Source organism: Prionailurus viverrinus, chromosome A1, assembly GCF_022837055.1.
Source record: "Prionailurus viverrinus isolate Anna chromosome A1, UM_Priviv_1.0, whole genome shotgun sequence".
NCBI classification, from domain to species: Eukaryota; Metazoa; Chordata; class Mammalia; order Carnivora; family Felidae; genus Prionailurus; species Prionailurus viverrinus.
Genome location: NC_062561.1, coordinates 34,208,180 through 34,220,023, shown reverse-complemented (window position 1 = coordinate 34,220,023; position 11,844 = coordinate 34,208,180). Strand labels below are relative to the sequence as shown.

Below are 11,844 nucleotides of genomic sequence, written 5' to 3'. Positions count from 1 at the left end.
TCTCACCAGTAACAGCCATGCTGGCACCTTGGATCTCAGACTAGTCTCCAGAAGTGTGAGAAAATAAATTTCTCTTGTTTAAACCAAAAAAAAAAAAAATCTGTTCAATTGTATAATCTATTGGATTCAAAAAGCCCAGTTCACCACTTATTCCCAGAGTTTATTATAGTGCTTAATGGTAGATGTTAATATTTGTTTAATGAGCAAATGAAATGAATTATATTTTACTCTAATGTATAACATTTTGAGATGTAAAAATTTAAAGCAATCAATCTGATAATAGATACTAATATATATACATAATCTCTGTAAGCAAAGAATTCATAAGCCATACAATAGCTTTATTTGATATACTTTCTGGATACTACCACCTAATCTAGATTCTATCCACATGACATCGGAATTACTACCAGAGTGAGTCTCCCTCCCTAGAGCCACTCTTTATAAATCGTTTGCATATATATATTTGTTTTGTTTTGTTTTGTTTTTTTAATATTACAACCATTTTAAAATATTTCATCAACACATTTGTAATGATCAAGATCCTTAAATTGCTCTGTAGTTTCTCCTATATTAGGTGTAAACTTCTCTCTCTTATTTTCAGACTTATTGTGCATTTAAGAACAAATAATTTCTTTGTCTTTAGAATTCCCTAGTGCCCAAAGCATATCTTGCATTTCAACCAGAATTGTCTGCTTATTATGCTAGGAACACACACACTCATGTTTGTTCCTTTGATTTGGCCTTTCCCATTTGCTCCTTCACTTGGCTACATTCTTTTTGTTCTTCACAGTTTGGCTCAGATTTCATCCTTTGGAAGACAATTTGACTGATTTTGTTATTAGACTCTATTTTGTTTCATGTTATTCTTCTCTCCTAACTTAGCGGCAACCTTCCTAAAGACAGAATCCTTATGTACTCTGGAGCGATATTTTTCAATCTGCTGGTCCTGAGTCTCAATCAACATTTTAAATATTATATAATGAAATAGCTGAATGGAGCAGAGAAGAAAGCAAAGATAACATCAGAGTGTTTCACTATATAAGCCTCAATTTTTTTCTTAAAATTTTCTTTTTGTTGAAAGAAAGAAAAGTATGCTGGTTCACAAAACAAATATATTTCTAAATTGTAGGTCTTAGTTTAAAAAGTTTGAGGGGAGCCTGAGTGGCTCAGTTGATTAAGCCTCTGACCCTTGATTTCGGTTCATTCATGATCTCATAGTTTGTAGGTTCGAGCCTTGCATCAGACTCTGCACTGATGGCGAGGAGCCTGCTTGGGATTCTCTGGCTCCCTCTCTCTCAAAAGTAAATAAACATTAAAATTAAAAAGCTTGAAAGCTACAATTCTATAGAACCAAATGCACCATTGATGACCTTATAAAAATTTAGTAAACACCTGCCATTTGATTGGTTGAAATGACTCCTAACTGATATATACAATATATACAATCAATCCATGGTAGGAAAGTAGGTCTGGACAAAATAACCATATTGGCACTAAAGCAGTGTACTAAATATAATTTATTTAATTATTTAACAATTGCAAAGGAAGATTTAAGTTACAAATATAATATGACTTACTCAGTATTACTTAAAGGTTCCATCGTCCCGGTTTTTAAATTTAATCTCCTCTCTAATGAAAAATCAACTCCAGGTTGTGTATTTGACAAGAACAGGAAGACTAATGAGCTTGTGTTATTTTTTTAAGCAGTAAGTGAGAAACAGATTTAAAGTTGACCTAATATGTTTTAGTTTAATGAGTTTTAGACTTTGGAGTTTTATTTCACCTCACCATAAACACTTGAATTCTAAATCTAATACTTCTCTTCATGGGATTTTCTATAATCTAGGAAGAAGAATAAAAGTTTTGAGCTTTTGGAATTGGTATAGAAAGTGTCTAATTTCAGAAATAAGTCACCACTGAAGGCTGAATTAAATGGAATCAGTTTATAATAGAATCTACATCAAGCACATGTTTCACTGGCTTATGTTTTCAGCAGCAAACTTTGAATGAAGCAAAAAAGATGGCAAGAGGATAAAGGCAGGTGTTTATTAACTATTATTTGGTAATATATGGCAAACTATGGAACAGTATCAATCAATGGCTTCTCTGAAACACAAGTGAACGAGTTATAATGACTACAAATCTTGTCACAGTTTTCTATTCAATGTCTTTTTCAGCATTTTTTAAGTGATAGTATTTGCTGATAATCTTTCCAACTAATGTCAAAACTGTTTTTTTTTCTAAGAGAGAAAAAAGAGGGGCTTTGTTCGTTTGGTTTTCTTTTCTTTTGCTTTACAAAGTTAAAAGGGAAGTCAAGGCAACACAGAACTACCCCAAAAATCGCAAATGCAGCAAACGCGAGTTTTTTGAGAGCAATAATAACTTGTAAAATAATGATGGTATTAAAGTCTACTGAGTCAGGGCTGAGAGGAAGTAAGACTAAACAGGGGTGGTGAAGGCATCCACGGTCATCAAAAAGGTTTTAGATAACCTGGAATGACCAAACACGGGGAAGAGAAAACACGAATCACAGATCATATTTCACTTGGGAATCTGAGAGTCATAAAGCCTTTGCATTTTAAAGCTGGGAAGGACTTAGTTCAACACTCTCATTTCAGAGAAGAGGAAATTGAATCATGTTCTGCTAAGCTATATGGTATGTATTCTGTGTTTGTAAAAATTGCAAGCAACTTTTCAGAACCAGCCTTACACACTAGATAAAATAGATATTTGTCTCCCTCCCCCACATCGACTTCCACTGTTTACCTGGAAACTCTCTTTATCCTTCTTCCCCTCTTGCTTTCTGTTCCTATTTATTTTTATTTTATTTTTTAATACACTAAGTGTCTTCAAATTTTCAAGTGGGGTGCTGGGCATTGGAAATATGTGATACCTGCCTTTAGGAAATTCATGATCTAATGGATTAGAAAGATGAAAAAGAGACAGTAACACTGCAGAAATATGTTAAATAAAGGGGGATTAATGTATGATTCTATAATTTTCCATTAAACTAATAATTCAACCATTCTCTAGATATATGGAGAATTTGATGGTTAAGCTGAATTTTAAAGCATTAATAAGAGTTAATCAGATTTTTATAAAGTGTATGTAATGGAACAGTGTTTTGTTTATATTAATATGTATATGAGGTGAAGGAAGGAGAAACTGTTTTGTGGGTAGTGGTTTAACTATAATATTCTGGGTAAAGTCTACCTTATTAAATAGACTTGTTTTTCTACCTATATTCACTCCTCAAGTGACCCCATCCTGCCTCATGATTTAAATACCATCTACTACTTTTTTTCAGTGGGTTTCCCACTAGAACACAGGTGTCATGAAAAGCACCACTAATCCTAAAAAAAAAGGTAAAGGAAAAAAATCGTATCAACATTGTCATCATTGGACACATAGATTTGGAAAAGTCTACAACTACTAGTCATCGCATCTACAAATTATGGTGGGATAGACAAAAGAACAATGGAAAAGTTTGAGAAGGAGGCCACCGAGATGGGAAAGGGCTCCTCAAGTATGCCTGGGTATTGGATAAACCAAAAGCTGATTATGAACATGGTGTCACCATTGATATCTCTCTGTAGAAGTTCAAGACCAGCAAGCATCCTGTGACTATCACTGTTGTTTCAGGACACAATAACTTTATCAAAAGGAGGATTATAGTACATGTCAGGCTGACTGTGCCATCCTGAATTGTTCCTGCTAGTGTTGGTGAATTTGAAGCAGGTTCTCCAAGAAAGGGCAGACCCGTGAGTATGCCCTTCTGGCTTACACCCTGGGTGTAAAACAACTTATTGTTGGTGTTAACAAAATGGATTCCATTAAGCCACCCTACAGCCAGAAGAGATATGAGGAAATTGTTAAGGAAGTAGCACCTACAACAAGAAAATCGGCTACAACCCTGACACAGTAGCATTTGTGCCATTCTCTGGTTGCAATGGTGACAACATGCTGGAGCCAAGTGCAAACACACCTTGGTTCAAGGGATGGAAAGTTAACTGTGAAGACTGCAATGCCAATGGAACCACACTGCTTGAACCTGGATTGCATTCTGCCACCAACTCATCCATCTGACAAGCCCTCGTGTCTGAGGATGCAAGCCTCCAGGGTGCCTACAAAATTGGTGGTATTGGTACTGTCCCTGAGGGCCGGGTGTAGACTAGTGTTCTTAAACCTGACATGGCGGTCACCTTTGCTCCAGGCAATGTTACAACTGTAGTACAGTGTGTTGAAATGTACCATGAAGCTCTGAGTGAGGCTCTTCCTGGGGACAATGTTGGCTTCGATGTCAAGAACGTATCTGTCAAAGATGTTGGCCAGGGTGATGTGGCTGGTAACAGCAAAAATGACCCACCAGTGGAAGCAGCTGGCTTCACGACTCAGGGGATTATCCTGAACCATCCAGGCCAAATCAGTGCTGGATATGCACCTGTGCTGGACGGTCACACAGCTCACATTGCCTGCAGGTTCACTGAGTGGAAGGAGAAGACTGATCGTCGTTCTGGGAAAACACTGGAAGATGGCCCCAAGTTCTTGAAATCTGGTGATGCTGCCATCATTAATGTGGTTCACGGCAAGCCTATGTGTGTTGAGAGCTTCTGTGACTATCCTCCCCCAGGCCATTTTGCTGTTCGTGACATGAGACAGACGACTGGTGTGGGTGTCATCAAAGCAGTAGACGAGAAGGTAGCTGGAGCTGGTAGGGACACCAAGTCCTCCCAGAAAGCTCAGAAGGCTAAATGAATATCATCCCCAGTACCAGCCACCCCAGTCTTTATTTTTTAAGTTTATTTATTTATTTAGAGCATAAATGTGCAGGGGAGGGGCAGAGAGAGAGACAGAGAGAGAGAGAGAGAGAGAGAGAGAATCCCAAGCAGGTTCCTTGCTGTCAGCACAGACCCTGATGCGGGCTCAATCTCACGAATCCGTGCGGTCATGACCTGAGCTGAAATTAAGAGTTGGATGCTTGACTGAACCACCCAGGTGCCCCCTGCCACCCCAGTCTTAATTAGTGGCGGAAGAATAGTCTCAGAACAGTTTGTGTCAATTGGCCATTTAAGTTTAATAGTAAAAGACTGGATGGTGTTAGCAATGCATCATAAAACCTTCAGAAGGAAAGAAGAATGTTTTGTGGACCATGTGTTTTGTGTGTGTGTCATTTTTAGGTTATTGGTTTTTAAAATCAGTACTTTTTAATGGAAAAAAAAACTTGTTGAAAAATCTGTCACAGCATTTTAATACCTATTAAAACAAATCTTAATGAGAAAATAATTAATAAACACATAAATACATCACCCTATATCTTAAGCCTATATTTCTTCCGTGATCTTCAGACTTGCGGATACCTAACTGCTTACTCGACATCCCCATTCAAAAGTCTATTAGGAAGTTTTAAGACAGTAGTTCCCAAAAGAGCTGTGGTTCCCTTCCAAGCCCTTAATTACTGCAAATTCCCCACCTAGTTGCTGAGATAAACACCTTAGAGTCAGCCTACCTTCTTTTCTCATTCAACCCAGGTATCCTAACTATGTCTTGGCAAGGAATATCACTTGATTTTTATCATCATTGGTGCAACTGTTATCTTCCAAGCCTCCTGGATATCCTATCACATCCCAATAGGTTTCTCTGTGTCTATTCTTCTCCTTTCCAATCTTTTCTCATTAACAGCCAGGTAGATCCTATTATAGAAGGGATTCTGTGCATTTCTTTCTTCTCAGATCATCTAGAGTAGAAACCACAGTTCTTACTGCAACCACAAGTCCCTCTGTAATCTGGCCATTTGTTATTTCTCTGCTGTGATCACCAACTCCTCACTTTTGTCTCACTCAGCTCTAGTCATATGACCCTCACTTTTCCTCAAACACAGCAGTCACACTCATACCACAGGATCTTTGCACTTGTTATTCTCTCTACTGGGAATATTCGGCCCCAGATATTCATAAAGCTCACTCTCTTGCTTCCTTCAAGTCACAACTCAAAAGTTACATTGTCAGTAAGATTTCACTAATATCTTGCCTAAAATATATTGCACATGTGTATCTTAGTTTTACTTTTTGGGTTATTTTTGTTTTTTTTTTTTTTGGTTTTTTTTTTTGTTTTTTTTTTTTTAGTTGTTATTGATGTGTTGTTACCATGCACTAGAATGTAAGATCCACAGGGACAGTGTTCCTTACCATTAACATTCGGTTCTCACGAGTTGATACAAACCGGTTCCAACACACCATTCCTCATGGGTATCTGTAATGCTAATGGGAGAAAACTTCTCCTGCCCAAAGTCACTTTCTCATCATTGGAAATTCCATTATTCGCAATGCCTTAGAATGAACATAGGTTTTCCATCTCTCTCTAAATGCTGACCTCTTGGGAAAAGAAACACATCAAGTTACATGAATTATTAATACATTAGCATAAGATTATTAACTGCGTATTTTGCTTCTGTGTTAATTTTTTTCTTAAATCGCTAAAAAATGGGGTTTTGCAGGGGCCCTGGGTGGCTCAGTCAGTAAAGCGGCCGACTTCGACTCATGTTATGCTCTCACGGTTTGTATGTTCGAGACCTGCGTCAAACTCTGTGCTGACAGCTCGGAGCCTGGAGCCTGCTTCAGATTTTGTGTCTCCCTCTCTCTCTGCCCCTCCCCCACTCTTAGTCTGTCTCTGTCTCTCAAAACTGAATAAACGTTAGAAAAAATTTAATGGGGTTTTGCAGATGAGGAGAAGACAAGGATAATTTTGAAAAATGTATCAATACCTGGGTGAAAGAGTCTGGACTGCCATAGGAATAAGGAAACCAGGGCATATAGTAATGGATAAAGAAAGAGTATGGTTGACATGCTGTGTATGGCATTTGACCTCTGTGAGTCTAAAACAGCTAGGAAATTAAGATAGTCAGGGCCTGAAGTGATAAAGAAGAACTTGCTTTGTTCCCGGGGTAAAAATCCTAACTAAAATACAGGCATTCAGTTCATGAAGTTTAAGTTGTGTATCAGTAAACTGGAATCAGACTTACCTCATAGGTTTTTGTACTGAAAATGTATTAACAATCTGAATTAAATATTTTAAACTTGTGCAGTAACAGGTACAGGCAAGTAGTAAAGGCCAACAGTTACTACGTGGTACCAGCTATCCGGGTACCTTGAGAAGTCAGCTATTCATTGATGATATATGTCAATACATTTAATTACCATCATCAAAGTTACCAGATTACATACAGTTTCTATTTTTAAGCAGAAAGTAATATGGATGCCCCACAATGTGGCAATTTGGTATTACGTGATCGGGAAAGGAATCCCCTTCCATAAAATCACTAAACATTGGTGTAAAATAATTAATGTCTTACACAAATGTAGAAATATTGTCTTGGAAGAAGGAGAGTGTTTTATTTTTCTATGACTCTTTGAAACTAGATGCCAGAAAAAGTCAATGTGTGATGGATACAAATGATTTCCTTTCCATTTAGTAAATACGTCACCCTTAGTCTAAAATGGCATACAAAACAGATGGACAAAAACTACCACAGATGACAAATACAGTTCAAGAAATAATTTTTAAATGGGAGTACATATATTTCTTTTATGTTCTTTTTAGCTCTAGCAATTGACCATAGCAATAAAAGCGAAGTTCTTCTACTTCTCTGAACCTCTAGTCTGCTGTTTGAAAAAATAAATAAATAAATCAGTGGACCTTGTGAATTTCACATTATATGCAAATTTCACATTTTATGGCAAAGAAAAACAAGAAATCAATAATACTTGATGTAAAGAAGTCAAAAACAGCCTAAAGGAAGCAAAAAGGAGAAAGGCAAGTGATGGCAGAGATTGATCCAAATGAGTGGGCAATTATTAAGGAGTCTTGCTTGAGCAAGACAGAATCAGCATTGTAGGGGCATTAGTTGAACTAAGGAGTCAGGACTGATTAAGAACAGCTGGCAGAGGGAGGGGCTGAGTACAACATAATCACCCTATGTGAATTCAATATAATTGACTCAGATTATCCCAGTAGCCTCAACTTCATTCTAGCTCCACAAAGCAGCTATTTCTTTTAGAAATAGAATTAACTCTTTCTGTCATTAATTTCTTTGATGTACTACAGAATTATCTTGCAGTAGCTCACAGATGCGTCTTTGCCAGAAAATGTCCAGATTCATTATGAAATACTAGAGCTGGAAATAGTGCAATTCAAAACAACTTGAAAAAAATTTGAAATATTTCACCCCCTTTTCTCCCCAAATTGCCAGAAATTCAAAAGTATACATTTGAGAAATTCCATTACCATTTTCATATTTATAATACATTTTGTTTCCAAGAACTGTAAATCATTTTTCAGTGAAAATTTCACATTCCTTTCCAAACTCCAGAGTGAATAAGTAACTTTTTCTTTTTTTTTTTGGTGATGTACTTAAGGCATCACTGATACCTAGAAAAATCTAAATTTAACTTGTGAGGATTATTCAGCTTAGTACCTTGGCAGAGCACACATACATATACATTTGCTCTCAAAAAGAGAAATGAACAGTGTGAATACCCACAGGGAATTTCTAAAGCGTCCATGCCAGTTAGAACATGTTAGCAAACCAATAAGTAATAATTAGAAATTAAAGAATGCTTGAAAAAAGTAAAGCAAATCTATATTTAAAATACAGCAGAAAAGAAAGCCCACACCAAACAACTACCTTCAGCATAGAAAAATGTATTCACAATTGAATAATGAATCATTATTAAAAATTGTAATATAAAAAATCTTCACGTGCTTCAGAATAAGAAAAATTGATGGCAGACTCTTTTCATTTAACGTATTTATTTCAAATTTAGATTCACCTGTTATAAAAAGTATTTTGTCTCTGCTTTGATCATTAGAAATACTGTAGAACAAGGTAATAAAAACATGCTGTATGACTTGAGCAAAAACTAGATATTACCACGTTCCTCTAATGAACTAATTACTGCAGTTGAAACATTTAGGTTGCCATACTCCCCTAAGAAATTCCTGCTCGTGTCATAGGATTTATAACTTCCAATCTGAGTACATAACACAAGTCTTCACATGCACTCATATTCTGTTGGCATGCTCCAGCACCTTGTACAATATTTGTGTACTTTGGCTCCTATTTTTTTCTCGGCACATACAGAAACAAGCCCTATTGGGTCATAGGTAAACAGGATTTAAGGGCACCTGGGGGGGCTCAGTCAGTTAAGAGTCCCACTTCGGCTCAGGTCATGATCTCAAGGTATGTAAGCTCAAGCCCCACATCCGGATCTGTGCAAACAGCTTCAGATTCTGTGTCTCCCTCTCTCTCTGCACCCCCCCAAAACAAATAAAACATTAAATATTTTTCTAAAAAATAGTATTCAACATGTGGCAAACTAAGGGTATTTTAGAGAAATGCTTCTCAAACTTGACTAAGAATTCAAATAGCCTGGAGCTTTATTAAAATGCCAACTATGATTTAGGAGTCCAAGGTGGACTTAATTAGCTGCATGTCTAAGCTGTGCGCAGGTACGTCATGTTGATGCTGTTACTCCACGCATAGTCTGTACAGCAAGGCTTTAGAATTTAGTTGCTGTTGACCTTATCGCTAAAACTGTTTCGCTTAAAGCATGAAATGCACATTGTCTTCACTTTAAGGCAATCCTCTAAAAAAAATTTAAAGACAACGCTCTGATGTCTATGTCAGAAGCAGAGTTAATATGTATACAGAGAGAAGAGATTTGTGGCCAAAATCTTTGCTTCTCTGCCATTCTACTTGTAGATAGTTTATTGCTATTCTTCCTTGAAGCTAGAGAACACTCTTAACAAGAGTGAGCCCATAACAGAAAGTGACATTAATGAAGTTAAGCATGAAGCCTCCACATTACAGACTATTAGCTTGGTCTTTTGATGTCAGTCTCTATCACCTTCTCAATGTATCTGTGGTAAACAAGATTTGGTTCTAAACGTCAGATATCATTGCATACTATAAGGCCAACATGGGCATTTTAGCATCAAATTTCAGATTTAGATGTAGAAAATATTTTTTAAACTAAATCTACTGATTTTTTGGTTCAGGTTGGCACATGCATTCCTGAGACCCATTACATGTATTATACCTGTGCACTCTGAAAAGTCATATGCAGTTGATTAACTTATACAGTTGTAAAAAATTCATGGTACGAACAAACTGTGCTGGTAATCAATGGTTTAGTATATTTTGCATCCTATCCATGGTCACATATAAAATATTGGTGACTGCATATTTCCTGCAGTAGTATTTCCCTACAGTGGCATTTGCTAATGGATAAGATAATGTACTATCCTCACTGACAGGATCAACAATACATTAAAATGGCTGCAGATACTAAGGAAAACCAGGAAGTATTATATATATATATATATATATATATACACATATATAAATATATATATGTGTGTGTATATATATATTCAGAAAAAATATGGATTATGGAGTAGTGCAGAAAGCAAATTATATGAACTCACATACTGATTGTAATTGCTAGCCCTTCAACAATTCAACCATCATCTTCATGTTTATAACAAAGGCATACTTCCATGTAAATAAGTCTTCTTTCTCCCCTGTCCTCGATTTACCTTTTACTTTGCATTTGAAGCCCTAAGGAAAGCAACATCATTAGATGTGCTAAGATTTTTTTTCACATGGAACAGAAGAGTGCCATTGTAACAAAATGGAAGAATACACAATGCCAATTGTGATCCAGATCATGATCACTTTAAATTAAATGATCTCTGAAAACCAAAGGCAGGGTCTAGAGAAGTCAAAGTGATTGTTTTAAAGGCTTCATTTACATATCACCAAGAAAAGAGAGATGATCTCTCTAACTGCTTGCTCAGACTGAACAAATCTCTGACCTTACATAACAGACCTGAGGCACTAACAGTAAATGTTCCAGCTGGAAAGACAGTGGAGGTATGTGCAAGAATATAATAAATATAATAAAAACTTGAAAATGCTGTTTATCAGGCAGAAAAGATGGAGAAAATTATTGATTATTGTAAATAATGCAACAGAAAATAATATAATATGAATCAAGGAATTAAATCAAAATTTAAAAAGAACAGTTTAAAGCATATTCCTAAGGATAGCAAAAAAAGAGAAAGTTCTGTTTTTTTTAAACTCATATCATCAGAAATTTATACACACAAATCATATATAGCCATTATGTAAGTATATATTTGTATGTATGCTATTTTAAATGTATGGAATGATACAAACAATTTAGAGTCTAGTACCTCTAGGATAGCTCAATTCAAAGAATAGAAGCAGCAGTATAATGGTAAAAGAATTAGTCAAACTTTATACTATGCTCCTAAAAACAGATTTATTTTCACCAAAAGCTACAACCTGCTTTGAATTTTGACATTGTCTATATCCCTGCCATAAAAATTGGTCAAGATGTTCCAGACAGGTAGGCACTTTCATGGTAGAAAAAGCACCCGAAACTTAATATTTAATATTGTCCCATCAACCTAAACTTTTTTTTCGCAAGATAAAAATATTAGCCTTAGGTCCAGCAAGGAGCAATACAAAGCCTAGTGTTTATTTAAAATGGAAGTTCATTTTAATGTTGAATTAACAATATTTTTTGCTGAGTTGAGTCGAATGTGGAGAATCTCTTTGTGCTGCATGCTCCTTAATTTTAATTGCCCAATTAGCTGGGACTGCCTTGTTCATGCTGAACAGGAGCAAGCTGGACCATTCTAGCAAGCAGAACAAAGGTTAGGTCTGGCAGTTTACTCATGTGTAACTAGAAAGCAAATGACCCTGCATTCTTCATAAGCAATATCATAAGAGAACCGATATCTAAGAGTCTAAAAGTA

General features: G+C 36.2%; 1 pseudogene; it reads left to right on the top strand.

The window, feature by feature from the left end:
* Positions 1-3,742: 3,742 nt before the first annotated feature.
* On the top strand, positions 3,743-4,758 carry LOC125167790 (elongation factor 1-alpha 1-like; annotated as a pseudogene).
* The last annotated feature ends 7,086 nt before the right edge of the window (positions 4,759-11,844 follow it).